The sequence below is a fragment of the Cygnus olor genome, chromosome 10, assembly GCF_009769625.2.
Source record: "Cygnus olor isolate bCygOlo1 chromosome 10, bCygOlo1.pri.v2, whole genome shotgun sequence".
In the NCBI taxonomy this organism is placed as follows: domain Eukaryota; kingdom Metazoa; phylum Chordata; class Aves; order Anseriformes; family Anatidae; genus Cygnus; species Cygnus olor.
Genome location: NC_049178.1, coordinates 18,083,568 through 18,103,918, shown reverse-complemented (window position 1 = coordinate 18,103,918; position 20,351 = coordinate 18,083,568). Strand labels below are relative to the sequence as shown.

The following is a 20,351-nucleotide window of genomic DNA, read 5'->3' as shown; positions in this document are numbered from 1 at the left end:
ATCTTGTTTGCAGATAAAATATTTTTAATTTTTTTTGTTAAACCAGAAAGGAGGCCTGAAGTACATTAGTACCATCTCTTGTATATATTCAGTTAGTACTCAAGGTATTTTTGAGGGGCAGTTAGATTGAGGTTTCAAAATAAATAAGATTATTACTGTGAGTGTAAAATGTCAGATAAACTTCCCAGAATAAATAAGAGAATGTGAGCAGGTGCTTTACCTCCGTGGTGAAGTGGACTCGTTACTGCAGCACTGAGTAGAACTTCAGTTAACACTGCTTTTACTGAGTGGGTTTTAGTGTAAGTGGGCACTCAGGGGCCCTCATTTCTATGGGCAATGAGTGGGTTCCTCATTTTCCAGAGAAGAAGGGCTGGAGGAAGACTCAGGACAGGAAAAAGTTTTCAGCAGCTCGATGAGCAAGACCACACTTGAAACATTTTCCCGCCCTTAAATACTAGTAGGGACTTACATTTTGCCCCATAACATATATTCCGTAATCTGAAACTGGGCTTGGATCAAAACACTTAATACAAGTTATAAGGAACAAGACAAACTGTATTTGGGGATTTTGCAAGCATTGAATTTAAAAACTGAATAACTCTTGTAGTGGCTGCCCTCGCCTCCCTGGAGCTCAGTGGTACCCCTCTGCGCTGCCCTGCAGCTTCCCAGGCAGCCTCCAAGCACATGGCTGCAGCACAACTGCGGGGATTAGTTGGGAATTTCACTTAACAGGGATGAAGGGCTGCCTTCTGGGGTGAGCTAATTAACAGGATTCTGTGCTGGTAATTAAATAGCAGTTTGTTGAACATAACTTGTTTGAGATCTTTGGAAGGCATAACAATTAGCAGGCAAGGGAGGGGCGACTTTGCCCCAAAGCTTGTACCCAACCAGTTGCTGCTCCGACTTAAATCTTTCATTCTCCAGCAAAGATGTTTTTGACTCAATTTGGTTCAGTTTTTGTTGCTGTCCTTCAGCAGCTGCTACAGCACAGGGAAGGAGCTGCTGGTCCCTCCAGGGGCTGTCTCAGCCCTGGGGTCTTGAGATCTCCTGCCTCACCTGCTGCTTCTGCAGCTGGTGAAATCTTCCTTTTTTTTTTTTTGGTTCTTCATAACAGATTGTAAAATATCTGCTCTAAGAGACTGCAAAGCTTTGGGAGTTTTGTTTTTGTTCTTAATTTCCCTGTGAATTAAGTAATCTCTGGCACACTCGGCGTTTGTGTTGTCTTCCCAAAATGCTGTTCTCTCCCAGACTGGTGGTGGTGTCCTCCTCGGGTCCCCATGGGGTTGTTACACCTTGGGGATGCCCAGGTGACAAATGAGTGTTGGTTGAGCTGGGAGCTGCTGCCCCATCTGCCGGGAAGCCCTCTCTCCCTGTCACCATCCCACCGATGTCCCTCCTCTGCGGGAGGAAGGCTGCTGGAGCTGCTCCTGCACACAGCACCTGTGGAGCTTCCTCGGCAGGAGCCGCTGTGCTTGCGTGTGCTGCAATGGCCTGTGGGTGTGTGTTGTTGTTACGATGTCCCGCTCCTGGGCTCTCTCACTTACTGCTGTTTTTTTCAAAAAACTCCCTTTGCAAAGTGGTTCTGGAAATGTGAGACGTACCAGGATTAATGATTCCGCTCTGCGGCTTATTCGCACCCTGGAGATGCTCGTGGAGGTTTGTTTTGGAGAGGGGCGCTGAAAAATAGCGCGGTGGGAGCAGGTGCGAGTAGCGGAAGCGTTTTTGTGTTATGCAGTGTGCCTGGGCGATGCTGCCTGGTTGCTGTGCAGGAACGCATCAGAGCATCTTCAATGAAAGCCACTGCGTGCTATGGGCTTTGCTCAGCCTTCTGTGTGCTCCTGTTTTAGCATGGCAGGCTCGGGACAGGCTGGCACGCTCTCCTCGGTAATAATTAAGGAACTCGGTACTTCAGAGCGAGGAGCACAAAGGCTCTGCAGGGCAGGACGGGTGCAGTCAACGCTCTGCTTTTGCCAGGTGATGGGAGCACAAAAGAAATCTCTTTTTATGTTCTGCCTATGGCAGGCTTGACTGGAGGGGATGAAGCTTAAAAGCTAAAACTGGGCAAGAAGGGTTTCCACTGGTGCTGCTGCCACGGAGGCTCCATAAATAAGCAAATCGGAGCAGGCTGAAAGCGAAGCCTGAAGTAGGCATCATTCATCATGTGAGGGGGCCTGGAGTTTGTTCCAGCTCGTAATGCGTAAGGGAGAGGAGTGTTATGAATAGGCATGGGATGAATCCCCTTCTTTTTGGATCGGGATTCTGTGCAATAAACATGCAAGACAATTTGTATAAAATAGTGAGGATTCTTTCCTAGAGAAGTCATTTAAAGCTGTATTTGCACATCAGGGAGTAGTCTGAAGGAACTCCTCATAGTTAAATTTCCATACAAGTGTGCAAGGGGCAAACAAGGTGCTCAGCAAGGTGGGGCGTGTAGACCTGTGCCACGCCGGGCTGGGATTTGCATTGGGATTGCCATGACGGGGGAGAGAAAGCATCGTGTCCTGCGGAGCGGTGCTGGTTCTGGGGCAGCATGGGGAGAAACAGGACGGTGCTGAGGCGTTAATAGGGCACAGCAGGGTGGTGGCATCACGGGCACAGGGACGAGTCTCTCTGGAATGGTGACGGCCACCCAGGAGGGACAGATGTGTCTCAGAAGTTTCATGGCACTGCATGGCTCCGAACTGCACCGAGCGCTTTCAGCGTGTCATAAACGGCAGCCGGGGGAGGAAGGAATATTCCTGAATGTCTTTTGGCCACAGAACATGGGGTTTGGAGCAAGAACAATCCTGACTCAAAATGCATCAGCACTTCTGACCCTTAGCAATACTTAAAAATAACATTTGCTGGTCAGAGGGGAGGGTGGCTTACAAGGTAAAATGTGAAACGATCCCGTGATGGGCAGCGCCCACGAGTTCTGCACGCGAAGTCTGCTGGCTTTCTTCTTTTTCTTTGGGCTTATTTTTCGGGGACTCTTGTTTTGTTTTGCCTTCGTTATTTCCCAACCAGCTGTTAGTCACCCTCCCTGCCCCGCAGCAGCGGCTGCGCCACTTCTCCGGCTTCGCCCATCAGCTCCCACGCCCCATGGCTGCGGCTGTGTGGCGGGGACGCTGGGTGTCACCGCGTGGTACTGGTGTCCCTCCTCTACTTTCTCACGGTGGGACACCCGTGCCATGACCCCTCGGAGACCCAGATCCCCCCCAAAGCCTCAGCTGGGTGCTGAGAGGGGCCAACCCAAGCCAGGCTGGGGGCTGAGCCTGTCCTCTGCAGAGTGGAAGATACCTGGTGGGGAGCAAGGGCAGTGCTCAGCCCCAGGGCAGGGTGCTGAGCTGCAAGGCCATGGCAGTGACCACGGGACCTGAGGTGTCCTGAGATGGTTGGGAAAAAAAAAAAAAAAAAGAAAAAAAGAAAAAAAAGAAGAAATTCTGTTTTTCCTGGGTTTTGGCTGCTCCAGCAGAGTCCCCCCTGCAGTGGCGAGGAGCAGAAACCTTCCGCCAGCATCCAGACCTTAATCTCTGGGATCAGGCCTCCTCTGATCCTCCTGCAGGCACAGGATGAGCCGAAGCCTGGAAGGAAAGCCCTTTTGACAGCATGGCTTCGCGGGCACACCTCATCGGCCTGCCGGCACGCCGCGGGATGGGGAGCGGCGTCTTGTTTTGGGGTCTGCTAATGCTGGTTCTCCCTCTCCTCTGGGAAGGGGGTGTGGGGGCTCTGCTGTGCACCCACGGGTGCTGGGTGGCTGTCGGTATTTGGTGCCCATGGGACAGGAGGTTAGCACTGGAAACATCTCAGAGCTGCGAGGAGGTGGGAGTGGAAGTTCAACATTTGCAGTAGTTTTACAGTTCGAAGCCTGCAATGGCTTCCAGATTTAAGTATGGTTTTATCTCTTTTTTTTTTTTTTTTCCCCTTTCCCCCCTCCCCTTCTCTCTCTCTCGAAATAAAGGAGCCATTAGAGATAGTCCGTAATGTGGAAGACACATGTTTGTATAGTGTTACCATTTATATAGCAGCAGTCTGGACAGGAAGGCCGCTCGTCTTGTAAGAAGATAAATTATCTCTGCTGCTTGTGCTCCATCCTGGGGCTGCCTTTGAAGGCTCTTAGGTTCTGGACACGGAGCATTCGGTAATTAAAAACGTATTTAATCTCTGGATTTCGTTTGACTTTACAGATCTAAAACCTTTGCAGCTCAGCAAGAAAATACCTGCGGAGTTGAAAGCAGAAGGATCTGCTCAAGCTGGCACCAAAGCTGCCATGAGATGGCAGTGCAAGACAAAGGATGGAGCGACCAGCCCGGGGCTGCAGGGACCAGCTCGGCTGCTCCCGTCCTGCCAGGCTGCAGAGAAGCACCCTTCCTGCTGGAAAAAAAAAAAAGAAAAAAAAGTGCCAAGGAAGAGAAAGGACTTATGTAAGGATAATTCTGCTATTAGTCAGGGGAGCCTGTCACGGAGCTTTGTCTGGACTGGACTTTTCCTGCTTACACAAAGCACATAATGCTGTAGGAATTCACGTATAAACAGTGCGAAGAAGGGGGGAGGCTATCCGAGCTAGGAGCAGCAGTAAGGAAATGGATTTTCTCGAACTGTTGCTGGCAAATTCAGAGAGTCTTTGATTTCTGGGGGTTTCTGAGCATAAGCGCATGTCAAAAGTAGTCACGGCTTGTGCGTTTCTCCCCTTCTCTGAGCGCACACGAAGCTTAAACCCAGCCTGGAAGAGCAGGAGAGAAGCTCCCGTGGCCTCTCCTGAGGTCTGTGCTCCTGCTCACGCCCTGTAAAGGCACTTTTTGTCCTGGGGGTGTGATGCAACCCTCCCCAAGTCACCTTTGAAGCCTCCGTCCCATTCATGACCTCCCTGACACTGTAAAGGAGCAAAATGCTCTTGAAAACAACTTTTACCACCAGTTTTGCCCAAAGCCACAGGGGAAGCAAAGCTACAGCTACAATTCCTAATTAATTGTAATTAGAAAGCACAAACCACGGAGGACTCCTCGTTATATATAGCAAGGGGCCTGCTTTTTAAAGCTGGACTGAATCACTGCCTTCCCCCCTCCTCCTCCCCTGCCCAGAAAGAAGCATTTTCAGTGCTCGGACAGGGCCTTGGCTCTGCCTAGCTCTCCCAAAGTAAACAGCGGCACATCAAATGGCTCTCTGCCGTCAGGAGGAAAGAGGGGGATGCGTCTCCCTGGCTGTCCTGCGGCACCGACAAGGTCAGGAGCGCTTCTGGCAGAAAGCAGCACAGACAAGGCGCTGCGGCAGCCTTCCCCGCCGGCGGGCAGCCCGGGGCTGTGCTGGAGCCTGCCCCATGGCCCACGGGGGTTTGGGGGCTGGAGGCAGCAGTGGGACTTCTCCTGGTGTGGCAGTGGGAGGGCACGGGGCAGCGCTGGGGGGAGCTGGATGTGTTGCAGGAAGGTTTTTTTTAACGGAGTGCAAACCCGCTGCTTGCACCCCCAGCCGCTGCCCGCCCAGCGGTGCAGTGCAGAACCCGCCGCCTTACGTGGCACGGCGAGGCGCACCCTGAGACCCCAGCCGAGGGGGTGTTCTCCTGGGCTGGCGATGGGCAAAGGGCTTTGGTAAAGGGCAGCCTGGTACTGGGACCCAGCCTGTCAGCGGAAACTATTTCATGGCTGTGGCAGGCTACCTGAGCTCAGAGACTTCATTGCTGCTGCTGCTGCTTGAGGGCTGCCTTTTGGGAGCACCATGCTGCGAGCAGGACCTGTTACCCCTGCCCGTTACATAAACTGCAACAAATAAAAGCAGCCCTTTGCACTTCATCCACATTTTTTTCAAGGTCCCTGGTTTACATTCCTTTTTTTTTTTTTTTTTTTTTCCTGTTCTCTGTCCCATCAAAGTTGTTTTCATGCATGCTGGCCGTGCAAAGGCTCAGCTCTAACCCCGGCCTGGAGAAAACCTCTCTCTTCCTGTTCTCCGTGCTGGCTGAGCACCACTCGCTTGCTCTGCATCTGGGCGGCTCCGCCGTGGCCTTGGGAAAGGCAGCACAGCGTCAGGCTCAGCCCAGAAACCACCCAGCAGCCAAGGCCTGGTACGCCTCGCGCTGCCCTGGCTCTCCGAGGACTGTGCCTGCTAGGAAAATACTCGGGCTTCAGCATCCCGTGAGTGACACGAACTTTGACTGATGGTACTTAGCGCAAATGGGCCAGCGGCCACGTGGCTGAGCCTCCTAATGCCACTCGGGATATTTTTGCACCAATTGCAGCCTATTCATCAAAATAAAATGCCAATAAGTAAAGCATTACGGCGCTTTCAGAGGGGAGCGCGCAAAGGAAAGTAGGTGAATTCTGCCCCCAGATGGATATTCAATCCTATAACAAGCAGTGTGTATTAGCAGAGAGGGAGCTTGGCTCCTCGCCACGCTGCGCTCGCGGAGCTAAGGCTTTGTCCCCGTTGGCTTGTGACTGCGCTCCTGCCTCGGTCGCACGCGGACGTTGGAACGAAGCGACCCGCCGCGAGCTCGTCAGGATCTGTTTCATTAGCCTGCCCCCTGAAAGTGGTAGCCTGCGCCCAGCGGGGAGATAAGAGCGGGGAGGGTGCTGCGAGGCGAGGAGCTGCAGGGGCTGAGGGGACACCTGGGGCAGGCTGCTGTCCCCCTGCGGGGCCACCTGGGGAGCCTTCGCTGGGGGATCGGGCAGGGCAGGGGGGGAGAAGGCAAATGTCCACGGGGAGCACCTCTGCACCCGTGTGGCTGTGAGCGAAATGTCACCAGCTCGGCCCCCCCCCCCCCCCCAAGGAGGTGTCCCCCAGCCCATCCAGGGCTCGCGGGCGTCTGTCCCTGTGGTGCCCCCGAGATGCGTGGTGGGGCTACCTGACGCTGTGGGGAGCTGAGGGTCTCACCTCAGGGGGACAGGACACGCTGCTCCGACCTGTTACAGCCAATCCCCGTGGCAAATCGTTTTTAAGAGAGTGTTTCTTTTTTCTTTTTTTTTTTTTTTTTTTCCCCCATCGGTGCCCTGAGCTCCTGACTTCGTGTTCTCCAGCTTTTTCTCCACAACACCGAGGATGCAGCAGGTGCCCTTCCTATCAGCATCGCCTCTCCTGAGCTTTTTGAAGGGGCTGCCGAGAGGCTGCCTGCCCCCCCGGGACGTGCTGCTTGTCCCAGACGTCAGCACGGGCATTTCTGGGCACTGTGGGCACGGCGTGGGGGGGCTGACACCCCCGTGGGATGGCCAGCAGCTGAGGGACAGCAGGAGGGCAGGTCTGGTGGAGGGCTCCTGCAGGTGCTGAGGGCAGGGAGCTGCTGCTCAGTTGAAGTCTTTGGGATGCTCTGGGGACACCAAAACCAAACCCTGTGAGGCTGTTGTATGGGAGGGCAGCAGTGACTGTCCCTGTCGCATCCCTGTCAGTCCTGTCCCCCTACCGCAGCGCAGCAAGGGCCCGGCTCATCACACCCACATCGGCAGGTGTTTTTTTGGTTAAACCATTACGAATGTAAATGATCCTGCTCAATTACAAAAGCCTGCGTGAACTGGCATCTTTAAAGGAAACTCTGAAAGATCTCCTGGCACGGCGCTTCAAATAGTTGGAAGCTTCGCTGAGTCTCCTGAAACAAAGGCAGGCGCAGCCGCCCGCGAAGAGAGCAGGGGCGGCCAAGAGCAGTCCCCCGCACCGGGCTGGCCACCAGCACGCACCCAGCACCGGTCACCGCTGGGATGGCAACTGGGTGGCACGAAGGGTGAGGAGGGACGGAGGAGCCGCCTGCCCTGCCGTGCTGAGCCTGCGGCCGGTCTCCTGGCCACCCCCTCGGAAGATGCGCTAACCATCTTCCTTGCTTCAGTGCGTGTTTCCCTCCTGATATTCATGCTTTCACCCTGCTGCGCTAGCCTAAACTGGTTTTATAATTTTTGCTTCTTTCGGGAAGCTAGTTCTGCAATAAGGTGCCCGGCGCAATGAGGTGCAGCTGTTCTGCTGGCAGCTGATGGGTGCTCGTGCTGAAACACCACGTGTGCATGGTTTGGGTGTTGTGATGCCCGGCCAGACCGGGCCAGGTGGAAGTGAAATGAATGGTCAAATACATGGGGTGGCCGCCTGGACACAAAGCGACAGCACTTCCAAAAAAACAACGAACTGCTTCATTTCAGGTTTGATATCTGCTATCAATTGAGATTGAAAGTATTGATCCGGGCTGATTGCTGGGGACAATCAGAAAGCGGGAGGGTAATTGGCTGTCATGTCCCTCATTGATCGGGCACCGCAGTTCGCAGCCGCTAACGTTATGTCGAGTACTTTGCAGCGTCTGCTCTAATAAGGAAACGCAGCATTTAGGTAACCGAGTGGCTCGCGTGCTCTGCCGGCCAGAGGGTGGGCGAGGCCCCTGCTAGCCAACACAGCACCGCCGTAGCCAAACGGAAAGGTGGCAAACGGGAGAGTGAGAGGGAAGGAAAGCGTGGATTTGTGCATGTACCATTGAGATGCCGTGCGACCAGCCCGCTCGCCTTGCTGTTCGGCTGCAGCAGCTATTAAAGAAGACAAAGAAGGCGCTGCATGCAGGCCATGTGCCAGGAGAGTGTGACCTTGTCTGTCTAGGTTGTTTGAAATGTTAAAGCAACAAATACTTTATACCATGTGTTCCACCAGGGCTCGCTAGCAGCTGATCCAGAAAAACTGTCCTGGGAGAGGAGCAAATTGGGAAACATCCCAAGTTGCTGCAATCAAATCCACAAAAAAGCTCATATAAAATTTTTACATATAATCAGAAGGATGGAAAAATTACCTTATTCCCTGCTGTGCACTTCAGATTAATATAGCCAAACATTATTCAGTCCTAATACTTACGGTGACCATGAAACCTCTTCCAGTACTTACTAGCAACAGGCAGATAAAATGGCTTTCTCCTAGAGGACATCTATGTGCTGCTGGCTTGTAATAATCTGCTGTGTGTGCTGTTGGATTTTAATAATCCTGACTACCTGACACTCCTGCTCCTCACCTGTGAGCTCTTTTTGGTGGGGACTGCTCCCTGCGATCAGAGGTCCAGTGCAATCACATGGGATTTAGTTGGTCAGTGAGATTCCTGTTCACAAACACTCTAAGGAACCCGAGTGGGTGCAGGGATGAAGGTCCTAATTTTGACTACGCAAAACCCCAAGCCTTGGTGCTCCTCATCCGTGATGGGGGATGGCTCAGGTGCTCCTCGCCCCGATGGGCTGTGCTGCTTTCCCAGTAATGACACCGGCTGCTGAGAGATACGAGCAGCGTGAGAGCAGCTTCAGGAATGCTCTTGCCTAAAGCCCAAGCCCCCAACAAGCTCTGAAGCAGGGCTTGGCAAGCTTGTTTCTAATTATCAGTGACTGGTACCAGGCGTTTTGCTGGTCCGTAGCGTTCAGCTCGCTGGGTGCCGCCAGCCCAGCTCCCAGCACCGCAGGTGTCAAAGCCCATCCCAGAACAGGTTGCACTTCAGTCACAGCTAAAGCAAAGCAGAGGGTTACCGTGTATGCAACTTTCCCCAGACATTCTCCACCTGAAAGTTGTGTACAGGCAGATCTGGAGGATTTTGTGTTTGTCTCAGATTTCCCAATGTCTGGCAGCCTGTTGGGAGCTGCCAGATGTCCACAAATGCTGACCTCGCCCCCTAAGCATGCACGAGCTCTTCCGCCGCCGGCTCAAAGCAAGTCCAGCACCTCCAGCACCCCGTGGTCGTCGTGTGTGTGCTGCTCGGCACCTTTCAGGGCCTGCAGGAAGCCCAGGAGATGCCAGGGCTCCTGCCTACACCCTGCCAGTGGTACAGCCAGCTATCATCCGTGTGATGCACCCTGAATCTCTCTCCCGGTGTGCAGCACTGTTTGTTCAACATTCTGCAGTGTTTCAGGAGCAACATACTGGTGAAAAACCATATACATGAAGAAGCCAATGGGTCTTGTGCACGTGCACAAAGTGTTGACTGAGCTATACCTGTCTGAGCCTTGCCTCTGCTGCTGGAGCACTCGCGCTAAGCCCCAAAGTTGTCTTCTTGCTTATAAATGAGCTGCCCTTGGCTGTTCCCAGACTTCCTATTTCCTTCAGATGTCCAAACCCCATTCAGGTGAGCATTGGACCCTTCCCACCCCCAGAGTCACCCCACTGCCTTGCTTCGCCTTAGCTGCTTGGTGCCGCTGGTGGAATGGAGCAGCCAGTGGTGGCGAAGTGCTCGCACCTCGGGGTGCAGCCTCTGCGGCGGGCAGCAGGGCTCGTGACTCAGACACGTGTGTGGGATGGTTTCTCATCCCACCCAAGTTTCCCTTCCTGGGAAGCTGGGTGGCTTCACCGGGACGCGTGGGCTGTGCTGGCCCCTGGGGAGTAAAAGCCAAAGTGTGCCAGCGGAATGGCTGCGGTGTGGGGCAGCCCGAGCATGAAGCCGCTGTGGCGGAGGCCTCCGGCGCTGGCTGAGGGTCACGGTCGAGGTGCTGGCTCAGGCTGTGGTTACACGTGCAGGAGAAACAGGAAAGTTGCTGCACTAGGTCGGGTCAAGAGCTCAGCTGAGCTGAGGCAGTCGGTTCAGAGAGGAGGAAGTCCTACCAACAGCACCCGTGTGCTGCCATCCTCCCCCATTTTGCTGCTAATCCCAAACTGGTGTAAAAATGGAGGTGGAGGAGTGGGGTCCCCTCTTCAAATCGCTTCCGTGAGGGTTTCATGCCTGCTTCTGAGTGAGGAGCACATCTCTTCCCATTAGACCGTCTGGAGGAAGGGAAGGAGGAAGAGCAATGCTGGCTGAACCAGCAGCTAGCACTTAAGGACAGAAAAATAAAAAATAAAGTGTCACAGCATTCATTTACACAAGATAAGAAGCATTTCTCCTTAGCGAGTGGATATATTGCAGGAATATATTGCAGAACAAGCAGGGCAAATGCATGCCACAGCTTAGCGAAACAAGAGTTAAACAACATCAAATCATTCCCCGTGATGGATCATTAAGAATGTGGAGTCTAAATGTGCAGTAAGATTACAGCATCGTGCAGATGTTCCTATACTGGCAGCTTATTTTGCATATTGCAAAGTATATAGATAATTCCTGGTAGCAAACGCACGCAAAGTCTAGCCTGTCCTATGGTGAATGCACATTTGGATTGTTCTACAAGGTGAATTTTGTGGGGTGGAAAGGACTGATCTAAACTGCTTGCTTGGATTACAGCTGCCTTTATCTGGCAGCAGGACTTCCCTGCCTACGACCTCGCCACCTTTGCCCAGACAGAGTTTACAGGAGGGACAGACGGACGGTGAGTGAGACGGGTTAAGTAAACAAGAGAGGGGGACTAAGTAAGTGAAGGCTGAGGATTTCTATTTTTTTTTTCCGTGTATGATATTGTAACAAAATTTAAGGCAACATTCCTCCTGCTAATTAGTGTTTCCACGGCACTGCAAAAACTACAGCTGTAGGAAGAATTCAGGAAAAGTAATCAGCAGCACAATTAAGCAATCTGCCATAATGACAGAACACAACATTAGGGTAGAATAATCAGAAACATATATATTTTTCCTCCTTGATTTTCACATCCCACCCAATGATTTGCTTTTGCAGGGTGTATATAAAGCAATGCCCGATAGAAATGCCCGTATTTGTCTGCCACAGCTTGCAGATTGTGCTCCAGTGAAGATGCCCGTGTTAATTCTTGCCAATCGCTTACAACTGGCATTGCTTTTAATGTATTTTTTTGAAAATCTAGTGTTTGACTTTTGTTAGTCCTGGTATTGACACCCTGTTTGATGTTAAGAAGGGCCCAGCTCCTGTACAGGTAGGGTGTTAGTCCTGACAAGGAAACCTGGCGCTGAGGCCCCTGTGTTTCTGTCAGCCTTCCCCCCCTCAGAAGCGGATCAGGGAAGTGGTGTGGTTCACACAGTGTTTCTGCAGCCTTGAGCTCCTGTTCATGAGAGAAAAATGCCTGCACCTGTGTGCAGATGGTGAGGGGACAGCCTGACCCACTTCACCTGTGCTGTTTTCCCAGGCCTGGGGAGCCCAAGAGGAAGGTAGGCCCTGCCTCATGTGAGGGTGGGTTTGAAGGGGATAAAGTACAGCTGCCTGAACATGGAGGTTCAAGTATTTTGGTTTCCTGCTAGCTGAGATCAAGGCTCGTTAGCTTGAAGCCAAGGAAAGGAACAAGAAGGAGCCTCCCGTGTTGCTGTGGGGAGGTAGGTCTTCCTGGGCTCTGCTCGCAGGGCTTGCTGGCTGCTGGGGGGGGAAGTGGCTGTGGAAGGGCTGGGAGCGATCTGCGTGTACTGGGGGGCTGAGGGGTTAGTGGTGGGACTCGGTGAGGTTTGTGGTGGTGCTTGGTGTGTACTGGGTGGTGCTTCTGGAGAAGCCTGGTGGCCCTTCATTGAAGGTAATGGTCCTGTATGGTGGTGTCGTGGGGCTCCAGAGGTCTGCTCTGTGGGTGCCAGGGGCTGTGGTTAGGAGAGGGGGCACAGAGCAGCAGCCTTTGTGCAGGCTGGTGAAGCATGTGGGACTGCTGCTGAAGGTGGCGTGGTCAGGGTGGTTGTGCTGGTGCCTTGCAGTTGTGCTTCCTGCCTCTTGTTCACAACTAAATTCTTGCTTGTTAGTGCCCCTTATGGAAATGGCTCGATGGCTCTATAAGTTCTTGGGAGGAGCAACCCAACTTTGTAACCTCTGGTGCAAGAGTGGGCCTTAGGTGTTTGAATTCCTGTCTGGTTGATTAAAAAACATCTTCTGTCAGAAGTAAGCTAGAAAATATAAATATGTTCTACTAGTGAATCTCTTTGTTTTGCAGTCTATGTAACCTAATGAAATGACAATTATAGAATTATATATTTTGAGTATTTAAACCTATTGATGCCATAAGATCAGATGGAAGCATGGCGCCTTTATAACATAAGAATTGTATTTTTGGTCTAAAGGTAAAAGTTTAGAGCAAAAACTACCAAAGTCACCTAGGACTGAAGGATGGCAGGTGTGGGTTCCAGCTCCTTCAGGCCCTGCTGAAGATCTCAATTCTGCTTTGTTCGGTTTTCAGTATTTGCTTTAGCTAGTGGACTAGTGCAGATGGGGTATCTGGTGGCCAGATTCTGCTATCACTCAAGCTGGTGAACAGTCCCGTTACCATTACTGCTTCCAGAAGAGCTTTTCTGAGTTCAGAGTTGCTGTTGTTCTGCATGGTCTCGTTTCATCTGGGAGACCATCCCCACCAACACGCACAGAGCTGTTCCTCCCTTTCCTGTGTGCTTGTGCAAGTGGAAATCAAGAGCACCATGTCCAGGGAGCAGAGATGTGCCTGCAAAATTTGTTCATGAAATCTGAAGCCATGGAGGAATGCCGGGTTAATTTTTCATCTGGGTATCAACTGAGAGTAATGTATACCCCAAATTAATGCAGACAATGCCTAGTCTGGTCGGCAGGCTCTCTGTATTTTTGAATTCTTTTCTACTAAAACTCAATAAAAACATGGGGGTGGAAGGTGCTGCTGGGAATTTGCTTTTTGTTCTGCTTAAGTGCTGTATTTCTCAGCAGTCTTCAAGTTTCTCAGCATGAAGATATTGTTACCTCAGAACTACTGTGGGTTTAACACAATTCTCAATTTGCAGGCAAATGGATGTATTGTGTTGGGGCTTATCCACAGAGGACTGTGAAACTACAAATTACAATCCAGCTGCATTTTCTTATCTGGATTTTTTCCCCATGTGCCCATGAGTCCTCCCCTCTACACAAGTAGAAGGTGCAAAGAGAAACTTGAGTGAGAAAGCAGAGACACAAGCCCAAAGGGACCCTGATGGCACAGAAGATCCTGTCTGTGTCTGTGGGTGCTGTGTTTAGATGGGATGGTGTGGCTGGTGCCTCTCTGGGACTGGATGGAGCTACCATGTTTTACATTAGCAGAGGATGTGATGTCTCTGGATTTATTTTTTTTCCTCTTTTTCTTTTGTGACTGCCTGGAGACTTTGTCTCTGTAACTGTCCCTAAAAAAAAAAAATAATCAAGGCAGCCAGAGGTAACAGTCAATACATCTGCTGCAAGTTTCTCCACCCAGGAGGAAGGGAAAGAAGAGGGCTACCCTTTCTCTTACTAATTATGGCAGTGAAATAGGGGATCCACCCACTCAACTTCCTCAGCTGTTCTCCATCCTCACCCCCCTCCTTGAAGGGAGTATGCCATCAGCAGGTCCCCAGGGGAGAGGCAGCACTCAGCAGGAGTTTGAGACAAAGCTTTCCCACCTCTTGCAGGGCCCCAGCCAGGTCTCAGAGCCTCACCTACCTTGTCACAGCTACATGGTGGGGGCCAGGTTGGGTACCAGAGCCCCGTGCCTGCCAGGGGACACCTGGCTCAGATGCAGTGCTGGAGGGAAGGAAGCCTGTCTGGGGCTGCCGACAGCCAGGGCAAGCTCTCAGCCTCGCTCCTTCAAAGCGAAGGGCTGTGTTACCTGATTCTGGTGACATTTGGGACACCTGCTAACCAGTAACAGCAAAAACTCAATGACTTCATGGTAACACCAGGTTTATTTGCTGCCTTTAAATGGCTGTGGATATACAGGATGCTGACAAATGGGACGTGAACTCCTCATTTAGTTGGCCGGGAAATAAACGTATCAGAGTGGCAGTACTTTTTTGGGCTCTCTTCACCATCTGAGGGTTGCTGGCCATTCTGTTTGCTGGCTCAGCTGAGGCAGCAACAATGTCCATGTGTTCTGTCAAAGCACTTTACTTGTGACAGGCAAAGTGCTGCCCTGAACTGGAAAACCATTCAGAGCAAATAAATGCATTAGTTCAATGCAGAGTATCTTATATTTGATACACACCACTTCCTAATCACTTTACTGAACATCTGGATTGCCTTGAAATGAAACCAGTGCTGGCGTCATTTTCAATTTGGACATGGGATCCATTTCTGGAGCCTTTTTCCAGGAGAGGGCCTCTTGGATCTCAGTGTCATTTAGGTTGGGTCCTACAGGTCTAATCTATAGTAAATAAAATTAATGGTTGCTTCAGTATTAAAGGAGAACAGAAAGTAGTAGGCAGGAGCCAGCTGAGCCCTTTGGTACTCGTAGTCTAAATCGTAGAATCGCATTTAAAAAGTGCAGATGTTACTGAAGAGAGGGGCGTTTTCATGCCCCTTTGAAACTGGGTCTTAAGGAACTACCCAATACAGGTGTTTCCTGGCAGAATAAATGCTTAATAACTAATTGTGATTGTTAACGTGGCATACAAGAGACCGTAATTAAACTCACTGTGCTGGTAAAAGATATGAAAGAACACGCAGCACGTGAAGACACCGGGCTGCTCGGAGTGTGGTGAAAAGGCAGAGCGAAGGGGATGACATAACGAAGGAGAGATGCACTCGTATCGCTGCGGGTTGGGCTCGGCTGAGCAACAGCAAAAACTGTTTGCAACATCTTTTTGTCAACATCTGTTTGTCTTCGAGTTCACGAAAGTGGAACAAATCTCATTAATTTTTTTCTCTTGCCCTGGAATTTTGCACGATTGTTTCTGTTATTTTGGCAGCCAAAACGATGCTGGAATGTTTCACCTTTTTCCAAGTTCTTGAGCTGAGCTGTTCGGTTGAGGTTTGTCACATAAATCATGAGGTTTTACTTCTGCTGCTAGCCAAATCATAATCCTTATATCGTAAGCCTTTTGTTGTTTATTGTTTCTTTTTCCTTAAAGCTCCAGCTTCTGGAATCATGAGAATGCATGAAAATCTCTACTTCTGCTTTCTGTCATGTGTTTGTTTTTCCTTGAGTTTCTAGCACCGAGAGCTGTGGAGAAACTTTTGGGTGTCATCTGAAATACGAAAAGACAGAATTCGTTAAATTTCTTTTTTTTTTTTTTATACCAGTTAGATAATTTTTGGAAACTGTGACTCATGATTTTGAGCGCGTCGATCTGGCACCGCTGCAGCTCCCACGTGACGGGGAGCGCTGGAAGGAGCCGCGCGGGGCTCGGCTCCGCGGACAAGTCGCAGCACAGCGAGCCGGGTGTGAGCCTGCGGTGCCCTAGTTGCTCAGATTCCCTGCGTGGATGCCCAGCGCGCAGTGCCTGCCCCTTGGAAGCTGTCTCGGGACGTGCCTCTGTACGAGGAACAGACGGCGTGAGGTTCAGAGCCCCTGTAGCTGACAGCCACGTGTTTGTCAACCAGAGGTAGCTTGAGAGTCTCGTGCTTCAAAGTGATCTTGTTAGCAAGGGCACGGCTCCGAGCTGCTGCTGCCGTGGGGGCGTTGAGCACCTCCAGGCTGGGATGTGTTTGGGGAGCTCCGAGAGATGCTGAACGCAAGGCTGTGTCCCCCCCCTTGGGTGACAAGGGCTGGCTTCTCCTTGTAGCTCCCATCCCCTTCATCTCAGCGGCTCACTTGTGCATCTTCTGAGCCTGTTGGAGGGGACAAGGGTGAGGACCTCTGTTTTTTCTGCTCAGCAGAGGCAGGCGTGCTCTGCAGTACCCCGGGGCCATGTGTGGGAAGGCGGTGACACCCGTGTGACCTCTGGGGGACTTCCTGAAGCCTGGGTGACTGCACTTACCATGGAAACTCTCCTGCGGGCTCCCCACCTCCAGCAGCTGGCCGCCACGGGGGCGGTGTGGCTCGGGTGAGCATCAGGGGGATGGGGACAGCCCTGAACACCATCAGAGATCCCTTTGGATGAGCTTGGGACAGCCTCGAGGGAGCAGTTCCAGCTCCCTCGGGCTGTCCACATCAATTGTGGAGCAAAAAAAAAAAAAAGGAAAACGAGCCATTGAGATAGACCTGGCAAGAGGGGACCAGGGGAGAAAAGTCTCTCTGGGTGTAATTCAGCCCGTGAGCAAGGCAGAGCCCTGTGCCGACCGCATCCAAGGCCTGGTCTGAGCAGGGGGCACGGAGCCGGGAGGGGAGCGCTGCCCGGGCTGAGGTCTCTGCCCCTCAGGAAGCTGCCAGGGATTTGTGTGTTTTCCATGCAGCACAGACAGGATGCTGAGGGGTGGGAGAGAGACAGATTTCCTTCTGCTGTGAATAGGCTGGGGGTGGGGTACGGCGGCTGGGGTTTAACCCTTGCCTGCTCCTTTCATCTCCAAAAGGCAGCAACGTCTTAGGAAGCCGTGCCAAGAAATGGCAGGAATTGGAGGCACAAAAACTATGAGGTTGTTGGCACAGGGGTGATGCTGCGAGTTTTATTACCCCAGTTCTCTCCCCCGCCAGGCGCGTCTCCCTGGCTCTGGCGTTGCTTTTTGCTTTGAAGTTTGTTTGCTCAGTGGCATCGCTAGGACCAAAACGAACGCTGGAGGTGCCAAGGGAGAGGCTTACGGGACGTTGCTTCGCATCAGGTTGTGGGAGAAAGCTGTGGATTGGGGGGCTGGGACGAATTGCCCTCAGAAGTCTGGGAAAGACGGGATTTCATTTGCCTCTTAAAGGGAGGAAAAAATCTGAGGAGTAATTCCCGAGATCCCACTGTTCAGAGCGAGGTCTCTTCTGCATCTGTCGCAGCCACTAACAGGATGACCTGGAGGAACAGCCACCACCGAACGTGAGCCCTCAGAAGTGTTGCAGAGACAGGACCTGAGTGAAGGAAGCCCTTTAGGGCGTGAGTACACATAGACGTTTGGGAGAGGTGCCTGCCACGAGGGAAGCCAGGGCAAACTATGTTGTTTACCGCACCAGAGCAGCGGAGAGTCCACATGGCTGAAAGTTGGCAGCCGGGCTGCAGGTGTGGTGAAAGAGCTGTGTTTTCTAAACACATTAAATACTTATTGCTCTGGCCTTTTGTAGATAAGGATCAGCTTTGACTTTAAAAGAAATTATAGCAAAAGTGCTTGTATATGGGAGGATGAATGCCTGCTTCCAGGTTGGGCTTTGTAGAATAGAACTTCATAAACAAAATATTTGATGCGATTAACCAAGTCAGAGGGCTGGTGGAAATGTGCCTCAGACTCTCACAGTATCGGGGTGGAAGCTGTAATGTGTCTGCCAGAGAATTACCCTGAGCAGGAATAAACAGCCAGAAGGTTCTTGGGTGTGAGGATTCCCATTTAAATAATTCCTTCTCTCTGAAAAACCCACAGCAGAAACAATAACCTCCTGAAAGTCAGAAATTTTGGTGAGATTCAAAACACTGCCTTTGCTCTGCAGACGTTTGATGTGCAAAGATGGCAGAGAGCACTTGTGTACCACCGAGAGCCAAAGAGTTTGTAGCAAAACATCTGGTCCTAGGCTGAGCAGATAAAGAAAGCTTTCGGTAGCTCTGATAATGCCTCTGCCTCTATGGCTGTGCTAACTTCACCGGGAAAAACGGTCCCTCTGCTGACCTCGCTCAGTTTTACGGAGTTTGGAGGTCGGAATACAGCGATAGCAGCCTGCTCATCCCTATGGTAAATGTGACTTAAAAACAAACTTAAAAATAAAACCAAAAAAGAAGAGGGCTGATGATATAGGCCAAAAAAAATATATATATATATTGAATGGAAAGCGTTTATGTCTGAAATGGAGTGGCTAGCAAAGCAAGCTGACCTTCTTGGAGCCTGCCCCAAGAGATGATGGGATCTCCTTGCGCCATTCGTCCCCTCTTTGTTAGCTGAATTCACTCTATCTCAAGCTGATGACTACGGCAGCAGCTTTTGCTGCTTTTGGCAAAATAAATAATGCAAAAGGGAGGATGAGGTCTACTGGGAGAATTTGTGTTTTTAAAACTAGGAGGGTGGGTGCCGGCCTGGTTTCAGAGTTCATTCTCAGTCTGGGCGAGGCTGGACGATCCACTTCACCTCCATTGGGCTCACGTGCTGCTGAGGACAGGACGCGAGTCCTACCACAGCTATGATGTGCGAGGGTTGGGTGAGAAACTGGCTTGTGGTGGTTGAAAATTGCCTAATGGGGCAGTCCTGTATGCTCTGGGGGGAGATCTCTGACCCCAGAAGCTGGCCGGCGTGGTGCTGAGCTCTCGGCAGGGGCCAGGCTGGGCAGAAGAGCTCTGGAGGTGTGGGGGCAGAGGGAGGCTGGGGGAGGTGATACACGCACCTGGGGCTGGGGACACCCCCTTGGTGTGGCTGGTGGGCCGGGCAGTGGGTTTTTGGGGCACCCCTGCGGGTGTCATCCCTCCTCTGATGAGGACAGGCTGTTCCGTCCACACCTGCCTCCGCTCCCAGGCTCGAGCCGAAGCTCCTGCCCCGTCCAATTGCTCCAATTAGTGCTGTGGTTTGTTTTTCTTTATTAAGAAGGGTGCTTGAGACCTGCCTGTTTTTGAGTCCAGCTCTCTGTAATCTGTCCCTGCCATCATTGAGGTTAAGTGAGCTCCTTGCCCAGCAGTTCCTTTGGCAAATTAGAGAGGACCGTGGAGACACTGCCAATAAGCTTTCCACCGTGCAGATCTTGCCCAGCAGAGCCTGCGTTAATTAGGTCGTGCTGCCATATGCAATCTGTGCACCTGAGGTTTGACCTAGCTCCTGTGAAAGCTGGCGGGGCAGGGCCGTGTCTGGGAGCTGGACAGGAGCTGCGGCTGGGGATTTGGGCAGGCCGGGGCGGAGCTGTGCCCTTCATTTTTGTGGACCAGTTTCATTTGCCCGGGAAGATTGATGTCTTCCTGCGGGAGCTTTGTCTGTGCCGAAGCGTCTAGAACAACATTGCCAACGTACCTTGGGGCTGGGCAAGGTGATTATTTCGAGATTAGGTGTCGAAATCAAATAAATAAGTTAATCATTTTACAAGCTCAGAAGAAAACCCATTCATCTCATCCGAGACTTCTTCGCAGCAGCTGTGTGTAACTCTGTCATCTTCTGCATAACGTTGGGCTAAAATCTGACAGTTTTCACCCAATGACTTCGGCTTCCCGTGGGCCTGGTCACGCGAAGGTATCTGTTCGGGGGAGGCAGGATTGTTCTGCTTGGCCCTTGTGGGCAGTCGGATGTCTGCCTGCGAGCGGTGGTGGTGGGCCCACGTGGACCCCTCCACATCACAACCCACACTCGCAGCACGGAAAAGATCGGCGCGCTACGAGGGGAGACTCCTCTTTTGAAAAGAGGCTTTAAATGATGTCAAGAACCACCACAATGATATGGTTTTTACATAAATAATAATTAATTACATGTAAATCAGACTTTTCCCCACCCCTTCCATTAGTATCGTCTTTGCTAAGCTCTCTGTCTTGTTGCTGTCCGCTCACTTTGACTAGTTGAATGGCAGCAGACATCATTTGCAATGCTAACGTCAGATACGGGTCAAAATGGACAAGGAAAACACAACCCGGGGTTTTATCAATGCAATAACAACCAATTCTGTCTAGAGATGGCAGCGTACTGGGGCTTAACCTCTTCACTGCCACGCAGCGAGAACCACCAGGAATTTACTTTTCTGGTCTCTTCTGCCATTTCTAACTTGATTTCGTCTCTCCTTCTCCCGACCACTGTGTTTTCCCCCCTCTCTCCCCTTTCCGCTGTTTACTAGAGCATCTGGTAGTGTTTATCTCCCAGGACA

At 51.5% G+C, this 20,351-nt stretch overlaps 1 long non-coding RNA gene across 2 annotated transcripts; it reads left to right on the top strand.

The window, feature by feature from the left end:
• The first annotated feature begins 11,698 nt into the window (after positions 1-11,698).
• LOC121075365 lies at positions 11,699-18,474 on the top strand. Of its 2 annotated transcripts, XR_005822932.1 has the most exons (3): positions 11,704-12,108; positions 12,832-16,503; positions 17,376-18,474. It is a non-coding gene; the product is annotated as an uncharacterized LOC121075365 (long non-coding RNA). The 2 variants fall into 2 exon arrangements; XR_005822931.1 differs by lacking the exon at positions 17,376-18,474 and having other exon boundaries at positions 11,699-12,108; positions 12,832-13,619.
• The last annotated feature ends 1,877 nt before the right edge of the window (positions 18,475-20,351 follow it).